Raw genomic sequence first — 13,215 nt, forward strand, 5'->3', positions numbered from 1 at the left:
CACGGTAAGATGTGCATTGTGCAGACGTTGCAATCCATTGTATAGTTGGTTATATTTTGCAAATATGCAAATCTACGATTAAACAATAGGATGCTGGTACTGTCCTTCAATTTTCAACAATGTTTATCGTTTATGATAAGTCTGCGATGCGAAGTTATTCGTACATATAGTTTGAGGATGTAGGGGAAGTTTAAAATCTTTCGTGAATTTCCCTGATGAATATATCGATAATACAATACTGTACTGGAAATTTGTCTTAATTCACTGCGGATTTGTTCGATTTACGCTTAAGTAGACTCGACTATATATACCTCCTTGAATACATAATCTCTGTTCCATCGAGAAACCTGATCGGTCAATATGCGGTCATTTTACCTGTTTTCTCGACCTCAGTCCTAAATACCGTAATCACAGTGCCCGAACGAACGAAAATTATGGAATCAAAGAACCAAGAAAATGTGGATAATACTCTTTTAAGTTCCAGAAAAGCTGTGAAATCCACATAACATTCTGTGGCCGGCCACAGAGCAGCTCGCAGCTCGCTGTGGCCGGTGCTTCCCCCGATCTGATATCTCTTTCCAAAGGTATAAGTGAGACCATAGTGTCCTATATGGTGTCGACACAAGCAAATCTCACGCCTCTGCGAAATTGTATCACGTCACAATTTCCATTTGGCTACAGGCAATTTGACGGTCATATTTGACCGGCTTGCCGAGCATTAAATTTAGTAAAACGGGTATCAATCGAAAGCTAAATCTGCACTGATTACGAAAATATAAATTTTATTCCGCTCGTGGCCCTGGAACTCCCACAATCAGCCTCGAATTTTTCATTGTTATGGAGATTGGCATCGGGACGCAACAATGCTGAACAATGCTGTCCGGCGCTTTTTCTCTTGAGCTACTCTCTCGTTTCGCCATACAGCATTGTTGCGTCCCAATGCCAATCTCCATAACAATGAAAAATTCGAGGCTGATTGTGGGAGTTCTGGGGCCACGAGCGGAATAAAATTTATATTTTCGTAATCAGTGCAGAGTCAGCTTTCAATTGATACCCGTTTTACCAAACTCAATGCCCGGCAAGTCGGTCAAAAATTACCGTCAAATTGCCTGTAGCCAAACGGAAATTGTGACGTAATACAATTTCACTGAGGCGTGAGATTTGGCTGTGTCGACACCATATAGGACATTATGGGGAGACTATATAGTGAGACGTTGTTGCAAACAATTCCATAGTTTTTTTATCTTTCGTATAGCTGAATAGCTATGAATTGGATAATGCCGGGCTGATACAATCCTTCCTTTCTGTACCAGGTCTATGATAAGTCTGCGATAAGGCTATATACAGGCCTATATTTGATCATCATCATCCTGCTGCTGTACATACCATGTTCGCTACCATCAACTTCGACGGAGCTGTGGTTAAAATTGTTGGACGAGACAGGGGGTAATTTAAAATGTCCTGTGAATTGCACTGACGAATTCACCACTAGTAAATTACTGTACCGACACCTGGACTTAATTCATTGCATTTTTGCTGTATATGTAAGAAAGGACAATGATTGTGATGCAGGCATGTACCGGTAACACTGGTAATAATGGCAGGGTTCAAGCGCATCTTCTGTTGTTTCCACAAATTTGCTTTCGATCTTTTTGTCCGATACAATTGAATTTCATTCTATTTTCAACTTCTAAATTTAATATGGAAATCCAAATTATTGTTGGACATAATGTTGGTTGATAAGCAGGGTAATTTGAATATGTCCCTCTTTGAATCCTTCTTTTCAGGTGCCGTCCTTCTATGTCGTAATGAATCTTCTACTAATGAAAGGGGCAAAAGTAAATGCCGCAGTCATTATCACTGCCCCGGATGCCAAAAGATACTTGGACGCCAGAACCGTGGTTGGAATATAGACTTATCTTATCATTTTTTATGTAGATAATATGGAGAAACCAACATGCGATCAGTGTGATAAGGTATTTTCAACTGAAGATACATTGAGGCGACCCCACGGGCAATGAGGAACACTACCGAAAACGCTTGGAACGTAATTGGAAGTGAGTAACTGACTGTACTGAGATATTACTTATTGTCGACACTCTGCAATCAGCATATCTCTATGCTCCCAGGGGATTATGGAAGTACCTTACAAATAGTTCTGCCACTGGGTGGGAAATGGTATCCAGGACTCATAGTCAACAGAATGACTCTTACAACTTGGTATTGAAGGTATCTCAAAATTTCAAAACACTTTTTTTCTGTAATCGCAATTGCTGTTTCAGTTTGCCGAACACTTTCTGAATGGTGACGACGAATTCGACTTTTCTGCGAGCACTGAGTGTTGCCGTCGATATCGTCAGGCATTCGGGAACATGCTTTTAGATTTTACTGGTATATTTGGATATTATTAGGTTTGAAATTTCACTCATTCATTGTTTCTTTTACCACAGAAAAGGACGTATTGCAGAGGAGACGCGTCCCGTAATGCCTCGCAAGCAATACATTCTACTGGTTTATAATCTGTGTATAAGACTAATAAGAACAATTCGTTTGTATAATATTTGATTCCTTGTGTAGTTAGTGCGGTGATAAACCGAGAGACTTCCACTAAAAGCCGTTTTAGCGATGGGATGGGCGTGGTTGGCTGTTCATAATCATGATTTCATTTACTCTCCATTATATGAAACTGGTATAGGAACGAACTTTCTGAAGCAGAGCAGGATGATTTCAAGCCAAGTGGACAAGTATACAGGACGGTTTAAGGAGCTTCTGTTTGGGTGATAGCACTAGTAGAGTTTACATCGCACCTCCCGTAAATTTGTGATAGTCAGAGAGGATAAAATACATTTCTACAACGCATGCAGTAAAAGGGTAAATATGTGCCGAGCCGTTGAAATTTTAGACCCTTCCCGACGACATTAAGTAGTAGGCTTACTAATATAATTTAATAACCAAACCGACACAGTGCACATACGGATGGTCTGCTTCAGATAGTCACAGTGATTGAAAGAGGACAGTTTCAATCAATGTAGACGAGTAAAAATCAATAAAGAGCTTCTTGGATGTACAGAACTTCAATATGGTATTCAAAAATCCTCAACTGGCCACGAACTTGTGGCTGGCCACGATGAATCAGTATGGCCGGCCACGAAATAACGATTTTCCATGGCCGGCCACGAGATTTTCGTGGTGGGCCACAGAAAAATCTGCGGCCAGCAACTGGCCACGGAAAAGCTGAGACCCCTACTGAAAAAATCAGCTTTGCATCAGCAACTGTGCTAAAAGGACAAAATTATGAGATAATAATGAATATTTACTGTGATTTCTATTGTTCCATTCAGATACCAGTTTAGAAATTCGAGGCAGGGTTGTAACTAAGTCACAAGGCTCCGAGTCACAAGTCCATCTCACTTTTATATTTTTGACTCGAGTCAAGGCGAGTCATTTTCAATTCCCACCGAGTCAAGTCCGAGTCCAAGTCAGCGAACAGAGGATCGAGTCCGAGTCATGGTATTATGACTCGAGTCCGAGTCCAAGTCATTGTGTTGACTGCTCAGTTTCCAGTTAAAGTCTTCCTAAACCCACTTTTTAAACTCTGTTTGGTGATATTAAATGGTTCAAATTTATAATATATCAATATTCCTCAATTTTAGCAGTTTCTGGTCGCATTTTCAAGTACCAGTACCAACAGACGAAATCCCAATAGTGTGTTGGCTTCGAAATTACAATGAAATGTCGGTCTTGGCCGTCTGAATCTTGAGTCAGTGACTTGCTTCGAGTCATGCGCAATGACTCGAGTCCAAGTCGAGTCAATACACAGATTGACTCGAGTCGAGTCGAGTCATTTTCGTATTTTGAGAAAATGACTCGAGTCGAGTCGAGTCATCCGAAAATCGTGACTCGAGTCGGACTCGAGTCGAGTCATGACTCGAGTCATTACAACCCTGATTCGAGGCTTCACATGGGAAAGTGTCATCTTGTCGTTCAGGCAAAACGCAACAGCGGGATAATTGGCATTTTATAAATGAGATGGTTTTGGTTTCGAGCTCCAGCTGGCCGTTTGTACGTCCCGGACTCGACGGAAACCACAACAGTCACAAATCCACTCCTGATCGCGCCTAATTCCATGCAGCCAATCGATGGCCAAGAGGCATTTCATCACGAATCAAGCCTGAGCCGGGTACTTGTCTTGACGTCTGGGGAACGCCTGAGACTGGATAAGTCTAGGCTACCTTGGGGTTCGTTTGAACCGCGGTTTAGAACCACTGAACTAATCTCTCCGACTATGCTCATATTGTAAATACACCACAAGTCCAGTCGAGTGCGAGGAAGAAGGTTACCTGTGTTCCAATAACGAAAGCTTTCCAGTCATCAACAAGATATAGATGAATATGAAGGCAAATCCGACAAAGAAGAGCGGGAGTTCCCCCGTGAACATTTTGGAGGCTTCCTGGCGACGGCTCGAGCTGGCAGAAACATAAACATCGACTCCTGTGTATTGGCGCCGGCCAATTCTTACGATCGCATTCTCCAACTCCTCATTCGGCCAACTAAAAACAGTCAAAATTAGTAGAACTGGGCATGATTTGAGTACTAGGATCCGAATCGAGTATTAAATTTATTGATTCAAGTCGAGCAGTGGGATAGGATATTTCGAGTGCTGAAATGATAAGCTCGTTGCCATTAAGAGTTAATATATCAACAAGAATTATAGTTTGGATACTATTTTCCACTGTGTAAGTCTGTAAGCTTCGATTGGTAGTATTTCAACATGCGAACATGGAATAAAAAAAGCTAGGCACGTTAGTAGTTATATAGATCGGTCGCGAACGGCCATTGTGGCTTATGGGTGCACCCGACCGGTGCCGCGAAAACTCGTCCTGAACCGGTGACCCTTTCAGACCCCCCTTCCACCCGACCGGTGCCTTATGAGTATAGGGATCTCTCGACCGGTGCCTCGAAACTCGTCTTGAACCGGTGACCCTTTTCGGTATAGGGATCACTCGACCGGTGCCGCGAAAACTCGTCTTGAACCGGTGACCCTTTTCGGTATATGCATCTGTCGCACGTCGAACTTTCGCATGTCATACTTTCGCATGTCATACTTTCGCGTTAAGGCAGTGGTGGTGATTCGCCATGTGTTCTTATGGGTGCGTCGGCATATCGTACTTTCTGGTATAGGTATCTCTCGACTGGTGTTGAATAAGTATCAAGTAAATAGTCACGTGATTGGTTCTTAGTTATTGTGTATATCATAAATTATTATATATGACCGGTCCGAGTTGATCCCAACGTTTACGGTGAGTGCGACAATGATATATCGTTATTCTTATGGCGGGGGTCGCAAGCGGCTCTTATGTCTTATATTGGGGGTGGCAAGCGGCTATTGTGTCTTGTTGTCGCACGGTAACCCTTTTCAGCATAGGGATCGGTCGCACGCGGCTTCGTTGTTGGCATGTCGTACTTTCGGGTATAGGCTGCGGTCGGAATGTCGTACTTTCAACAAAAAAGGCGTGAAAATGTTTTGCTAAATCTAGGAATCAGTCGCATAGTAATGTTTGGGCAATTAGATTACCACAGTGCCGGCGTAGACGGCGATACGAATATCAACAATAGCCGCGTTCACGAACTAGCACTTCAAATAGGTGTGAAATAGTTTGCAAAACCCCGCGATCGCTGACAAGATAATGTCTCGGACATAACCATCTTTCGCGGCTTCGTGTTACAGGCATATCGATCGCTCACGCGGTGAAAGTTTCGTAAGCACTTTGTCACGGAGCTTGATTTCACTCGTAAGATTTAATAAGTAACGAATAACAGACCGCCAGTGTCGGTAACTTGAATAGCGACAAATTGTCACTTATTTCTACTCTAACCCTAATCCTTTGTGAAGTGAACGCTTATTCAAATAGGTGTGAAATAAGTTTAAAATCCTACGACACTCACAGGGTAATGCTTCAGACATAGTAATCGCTCATGATTTGGTGTTACAGACATACCGATCGCTCACAAGGTAATATTTCCGTAATTAGTTTGTCACAGAGTCGTCGCAGACGGTGATTCGTAAACCAACAATTTGACACTTTCTGGTATGGTCGCTATATGTTTTTGACACTTTGGAACGTGGTTGACTTTAGTTGCATGATAAAAATCATGAGAATATTCAAGCAATGTGTCAATTTGTCAACTTGAAATGAAACTCACTACACGAACCAAGTTGATTCGTATTTGAATGTGTTGATCCGGTACAACTCTAATCCTTTGAGAAATCCATTTACCGCGATCTGTTGATTCGAACGTAACCTGAATATTACTGACTCCAACTTCAGTCGAGTCGAATTATTCACACATTCCACGCCGCTGTTTCACACCTATAGAATCAATACCAACTAACTAAACAAGAATCAAGAAATCGCAAGTATACACATACAATAATTGTATTTATTTCTGAGAAATCAAACGCCTAACAAAAACACGCAACTAATCATTTGCCAACTCTAGCATTACCAAAAAATCCAGGTATTGTTGATTGAAAATCCTTGAGTCATTATTATCAAAAATGTTATAGTACCGCATCGGAATCCATTCGCAGGATGTACTAAAGGTAAATCCAGATAATCCAGAATGAAATATTAGGACTTTGACATAGTCTGAATTGAAATAGATTGACAAACATGACTACCAACTTTCACCCAGTGACATTTCGAGATTATACGCACATTGATTTGAAACAAGTAATGAAACATTACAACTCTATTCGCGACCTGTCTTTACGTTTGTCAAAGAGAGTTTCAGAAATACTATCACTATGACATCTCAACATTCTAACATCTCGCCATACACAAAAGAGTAAAATACAAAAAAACTTGTCAAGTCAATCCGTTTGTAACTTACCCAACCAACTCAACAGTATCCTTATGAAAAGTAGACAAGACTACGCGAGTAATCACTACAATCCAAAATCCATAGCAAGTTCGGTTGTATTCATAGTCCGCCAACTCGTATTTTTTATTCAACTGTAAAAGTCGTTACTATTCTGTAACCTAAAGTAATTACTACTCGGTGCGCGCAACTTGAGATTAACATAATATGTTTGAGTATACGAGGTTTGAAACTTTGACCAACGTAGTTGAGAATTCATTTCTTACAATCGAACGCAGGGGTTATATTGAAAATTATAATGATGTAAACATAAGGTTCGACACATTGATTTGACATATGAGATTTTGTAATGCTCGACCATGACTTGATTATTAAATTATTTTGAATCGCCTGAAATAATTGTCGTCATCTAACCAGACTACTGAAAGTCGTTGCCATCACAAAAACAATTTGCATGACGTTTATTAAATGTGTCCTATAGTTAGAATTATTTGTAAAACACACACACAATCAGAGAAATTGAAAATCTTCCTAATGTCATTCGTCAAAGTAAATGTCATCACAATACTCAGTCACTAAAAGACCTTACTTGTACGGGATTGAAGCACCGATAATTAACTAGCTAAACCGAGCTCCAAAGAAATTTTACTCACTCGACGGATATGAAACAGCGTCGCTTAATCGGTCTATATCGTTTTTCTAAATGCAAATCATATCCACCCAGCAGAAAACAATTTTCACTCGCTTGGTAATGAAACCGAAGTCTCCATTTGATATTTTATTTTTGGTCAAATACTTTGCAATGAACACATTTGCGTGGTTGAGCTTTACATCATCAAGCTGTCATCTGTAAATCAAGATTACATCCAACTTGTAACTGTATCGTTTAACTACCGGGTTGCATCAGTTTGCTATTTTTTTTTCATTTAGTGACTGCTGAACATACCAAACGATTCACATTCACTTACGAAATACTGTGTTGATCGTAATTTCCATCATCGTGATAATCGCAGTACATTTGTTTCGAGTTCATAACAACCGACTACTTCTCTATGACATGACGAATGTTCGAAAAGTTAAGCTTAGAAGATTGGTGCATCTCGCGAAAACTAATATACCACTCATATTGATACTGTTACTCCATTGACCGGTATTTTCAAACGAGTCGATTTTCAACCTGGCAAAATTTATTACTTGAGTTGTCCCGCTTACTATATTTAAATGTAAACTCACCCATCTTTCAACAACAAACAATGATAAAAAAGCACACAAGCAAACACAACAAGTTTTACTTTTGTAGGACACTAATTATTATTCCACGCATCTCATTTCATACTAAGTGTATACGAAAGATATTCACGACACATAAAAATATTCGCTCATGCTACGAACATACGCAATGATCGGTGACGCTTTCACACTATTTCGATTTAGAGTAACAAAAACAACAACAACAATTTTCACTCTCTTGACTTATGAAAACAACAGACGAACCTTCATTCAATATTTTGTTTTTGTCAACTAGTTACTTTTTCATGAGACCCCCACTACTCTTACGAAAGTACGAAAGATATTTACATCACACAAAGTAATCAACTTTACTCGATATTCTCACATTACGAAACTAAAGAATGGTTGGTTTGACTCTACAAACTGTTTCGGTACCTCAAGACCTTTATTGTCTGAATGGTTGTTCATGTGTCTTAAGAACCGAATAGTTCAACACAGCTCTAGTATTAACAGAAACACCAGAGTTGTTTACACAAAAGTTTGTATGTGTACAGTATGCGAATACCATGTGTAAGTCCAGCACAATTGCGGCATCCATCCGAGTTTAGTTAACACAATTTACGACACCGAGGTCACCTCATCTTTCGTAAAACAACAAACCAACCAAGGCTTCAGGATATGTCCATGTCATAGCAATAAATCAGCTACTCCAACAACAGAGTACATATGTTTTCTAGTTACGGTACTTACATCTTACACACAAGTCAATCTACTTTGCTAACGAAAAGTGCTGAGTCATCACATGGTTGTCCTCACAACAATACAACTAAAACATACTAGCATACAAAATGGTCGTTATAGTTTGCACACCGACGTTACATCGTACAAGTAACAAGTCTTGAGGGTCGAGTTATTGAAAAAAACTTTAAAGTGTTTCTACGCCAAGTCGGTATGTTGACGAAAGCATATATTGTAATATCACGATCGATTTACATTCGTTGGTCACAAAATGTCACTACTCTAAATAATTATTTTTCACTCAAAATCATACTTGTCACCATTCGTTTCATCAAGCACGAGTTCAAGAAACCTGCTACGACATGAATTGTTATTTTTATGTTGTGTAAATAGGTAATAATTAATTTTAGTAACACTATATCAACATCATCGAGTTGCGCGAATAGATTTACATGTGGTCTTGTGGTTTTAATCGAAGTACACAGCACGGTCTAATGTAGAGTCATCTCTACTGTACAGCAACTCGGTAATCGAAATGTATTAAAATTTAAACAACGATCTTGTTTCGTCGCACCAAAAATATGTTTACTATCGCGATACTCTGCACAGGCCGTCTAAATCCTTTTCACACTCGTAATAGTATGCCAACAGCTACCGGCGGCAACGTTTAACAATACCAACGACACTAAACATACGATACCTACCCAAGTAAAATTACCATTTTCACCTGGAGGTCTGCCGTTTCCTAGAGTAACAAAACCCTCTTCCTTTGGAAATCTATTTTTCCCCTGGGTAACAAACCTTTTTCACGTGGAAATATATTTCTTCCCCGGGTAACAAACCTTTTTCACTTGGAAATATATTTTTTTCATGAGCAACAAACCATTTTCACTTTGTAGTCCGTCGTTTACCCGAGTAAAAATGTCATTTTCCTTTTGAGATCCAGCGTTTACCCAGTGTAACTATACATTTTCACTTGGAAAATGTGATGATAAGACTTGAGAACATGAATTTGTTTTACATGATGTTTGTACACCGGCACATTGTATGTACACCTCGTTTACGCGAATACTTGTGAACAATCGTGACGTACTTGATGTGGTGTGTGCATTGGTATTTTTCATGGAGACAAAACACGGTCTGTAACTTGAATATTGGTCGTTGGTTCATGAGTGAATATCCGGATCAGGCCCCCACACACTTTCTCATATTAGTGATCCGGTTTCAGCTGACTAGAGCGACATGTATTGATCAGTAAAGACACAATATAGTAAACAGGCCTGAGGAAACCCGGAGTTGTTAGCGCGATGGGGAACATAAATTCATCCGTTTTCCGAACACCATTATCCGTGTAACAACCAGTTACCAAAGTCGAGGAGGTGTTTTATTCAGACATTTTGACTCTGGAAAATCCAAAGCACGAACCCGGACATCACGGACATATCGGCAACCCCTTTATTCGTCAATTCCGAAAACATACATGTCGATGTACAATAGCTCATTGTTATTGTATGTGGGTAACCAATGATTTTGATGGGATGCATCAGAGCAAGTGAATATTTGATTAGACAAATGTATCGGAGTCGTTGTTGGTGTATATTTTGTCACTGCCCGTTGTACCAATATACAAAAATATCAAATTGTCCGGTGTAGTTGTCAGTTTTGAAAACGAAAATGATATTGTTACCCAGGGAGAAGATAGATTTCCAAGTGAAACGGTATTGGTACTCAGTTAAATGATAGTTTCCAGACGAAAAGGGTTTGTTACCCAGGAGAAAATGATTAGTTACTCTAGGTAAAAGTATTTTTCCAAGTGAAAATGTATAGTTACACTGGGTAAACGCTGGATCTCAAAAGGAAAATGACATTTTTACTCGGGTAAACGACGGACTACAAAGTGAAAATGGTTTGTTGCTCATGAAAAAAATATATTTCCAAGTGAAAAAGGTTTGTTACCCGGGGAAGAAATATATTTCCACGTGAAAAAGGTTTGTTACCCAGGGGAAAAATAGATTTCCAAAGGAAGAGGGTTTTGTTACTCTAGGAAACGGCAGACCTCCAGGTGAAAATGGTAATTTTACTTGGGTAGGTATCGTATGTTTAGTGTCGTTGGTATTGTTAAACGTTGTCGCCGGTAGCTGTTGGCATACTATTACGAGTGTGAAAAGGATTTACACGGCCTGTGCAGAGTATCGCGATAGTAAACATATTTTTGGTGCGACGAAACAAGATCGTTGTTTAAATTTTAATACATTTCGATTACCGAGTTGCTGTACAGTAGAGATGACTCTACATTAGACCGTGCTGTGTACTTCGATTAAAACCACAAGACCACATGTAAATCTATTCGCGCAACTCGATGATGTTGATATAGTGTTACTAAAATTAATTATTACCTATTTACACAACATAAAAATAACAATTCATGTCGTAGCAGGTTTCTTGAACTCGTGCTTGATGAAACGAATGGTGACAAGTATGATTTTGAGTGAAAAATAATTATTTAGAGTAGTGACATTTTGTGACCAACGAATGTAAATCGATCGTGATATTACAATATATGCTTTCGTCAACATACCGACTTGGCGTAGAAACACTTTAAAGTTTTTTTCAATAACTCGACCCTCAAGACTTGTTACTTGTACGATGTAACGTCGGTGTGCAAACTATAACGACCATTTTGTATGCTAGTATGTTTTAGTTGTATTGTTGTGAGGACAACCATGTGATGACTCAGCACTTTTCGTTAGCAAAGTAGATTGACTTGTGTGTAAGATGTAAGTACCGTAACTAGAAAACATATGTACTCTGTTGTTGGAGTAGCTGATTTATTGCTATGACATGGACATATCCTGAAGCCTTGGTTGGTTTGTTGTTTTACGAAAGATGAGGTGACCTCGGTGTCGTAAATTGTGTTAACTAAACTCGGATGGATGCCGCAATTGTGCTGGACTTACACATGGTATTCGCATACTGTACACATACAAACTTTTGTGTAAACAACTCTGGTGTTTCTGTTAATACTAGAGCTGTGTTGAACTATTCGGTTCTTAAGACACATGAACAACCATTCAGACAATAAAGGTCTTGAGGTACCGAAACAGTTTGTAGAGTCAAACCAACCATTCTTTAGTTTCGTAATGTGAGAATATCGAGTAAAGTTGATTACTTTGTGTGATGTAAATATCTTTCGTACTTTTGTAAGAGTAGTGGGGGTCTCATGAAAAAGTAACTAGTTGACAAAAACAAAATATTGAATGAAGGTTCGTCTGTTGTTTTCATAAGTCAAGAGAGTGAAAATTGTTGTTGTTGTTTTTGTTACTCTAAATCGAAATAGTGTGAAAGCGTCACCGATCATTGCGTATGTTCGTAGCATGAGCGAATATTTTCATGTGTCGTGAATATCTTTCGTATACACTTAGTATGAAATGAGATGCGTGGAATAATAATTAGTGTCCTACAAAAGTAAAACTTGTTGTGTTTGCTTGTGTGCTTTTTTATCATTGTTTGTTGTTGAAAGATGGGTGAGTTTACATTTAAATATAGTAAGCGGGACAACTCAAGTAATAAATTTTGCCCGGTTGAAAATCGACTCGTTTGAAAATACCGGTCAATGGAGTAACAGTATCAATATGAGTGGTATATTAGTTTTCGCGAGATGCACCAATCTTCTAAGCTTAACTCTTCGAACATTCGTCATGTCATAGAGAAGTAGTCGGTTGTTATGAACTCGAAACAAATGTACTGCGATTATCACGATGATGGAAATTACGATCAACACAGTATTTCGTAAGTGAATGTGAATCGTTTGGTATGTTCAGCAGTCACTAAATGAAAAAAAAATAGCAAACTGATGCAACCCGGTAGTTAAACGATACAGTTACAAGTTGGATGTAATCTTGATTTACAGATGACAGCTTGATGATGTAAAGCTCAACCACGCAAATGTGTTCATTGCAAAGTATTTGACCAAAAATAAAATATCAAATGGAGACTTCGGTTTCATTACCAAGCGAGTGAAAATTGTTTTCTGCTGGGTGGATATGATTTGCATTTAGAAAAACGATATAGACCGATTAAGCGACGCTGTTTCATATCCGTCGAGTGAGTAAAATTTCTTTGGAGCTCGGTTTAGCTAGTTAATTATCGGTGCTTCAATCCCGTACAAGTAAGGTCTTTTAGTGACTGAGTATTGTGATGACATTTACTTTGACGAATGACATTAGGAAGATTTTCAATTTCTCTGATTGTGTGTGTGTTTTACAAATAATTCTAACTATAGGACACATTTAATAAACGTCATGCAAATTGTTTTTGTGATGGCAACGACTTTCAGTAGTCTGGTTAGATGACGACAATTATTTC

The 13,215-nt window shown here is 39.1% G+C and overlaps 1 pseudogene across 1 annotated transcript in view; it reads right to left on the reverse strand.

The window, feature by feature from the left end:
- The window catches only part of LOC145440260 (patched domain-containing protein 3-like), a 54,879-nt pseudogene that overhangs the window by 32,636 nt on the left and 9,028 nt on the right, over positions 1-13,215 (reverse strand). The window contains exon 9 of the transcript XR_013915491.1: positions 4,341-4,550. The product of XR_013915491.1 is annotated as a patched domain-containing protein 3-like (transcript). The remainder of the gene's footprint in view (positions 1-4,340; positions 4,551-13,215) is intronic.

Source organism: Botryllus schlosseri, chromosome 6, assembly GCF_051294905.1.
Source record: "Botryllus schlosseri isolate E-star chromosome 6, Bs_hap1, whole genome shotgun sequence".
NCBI lineage: Eukaryota > Metazoa > Chordata > Ascidiacea > Stolidobranchia > Styelidae > Botryllus > Botryllus schlosseri.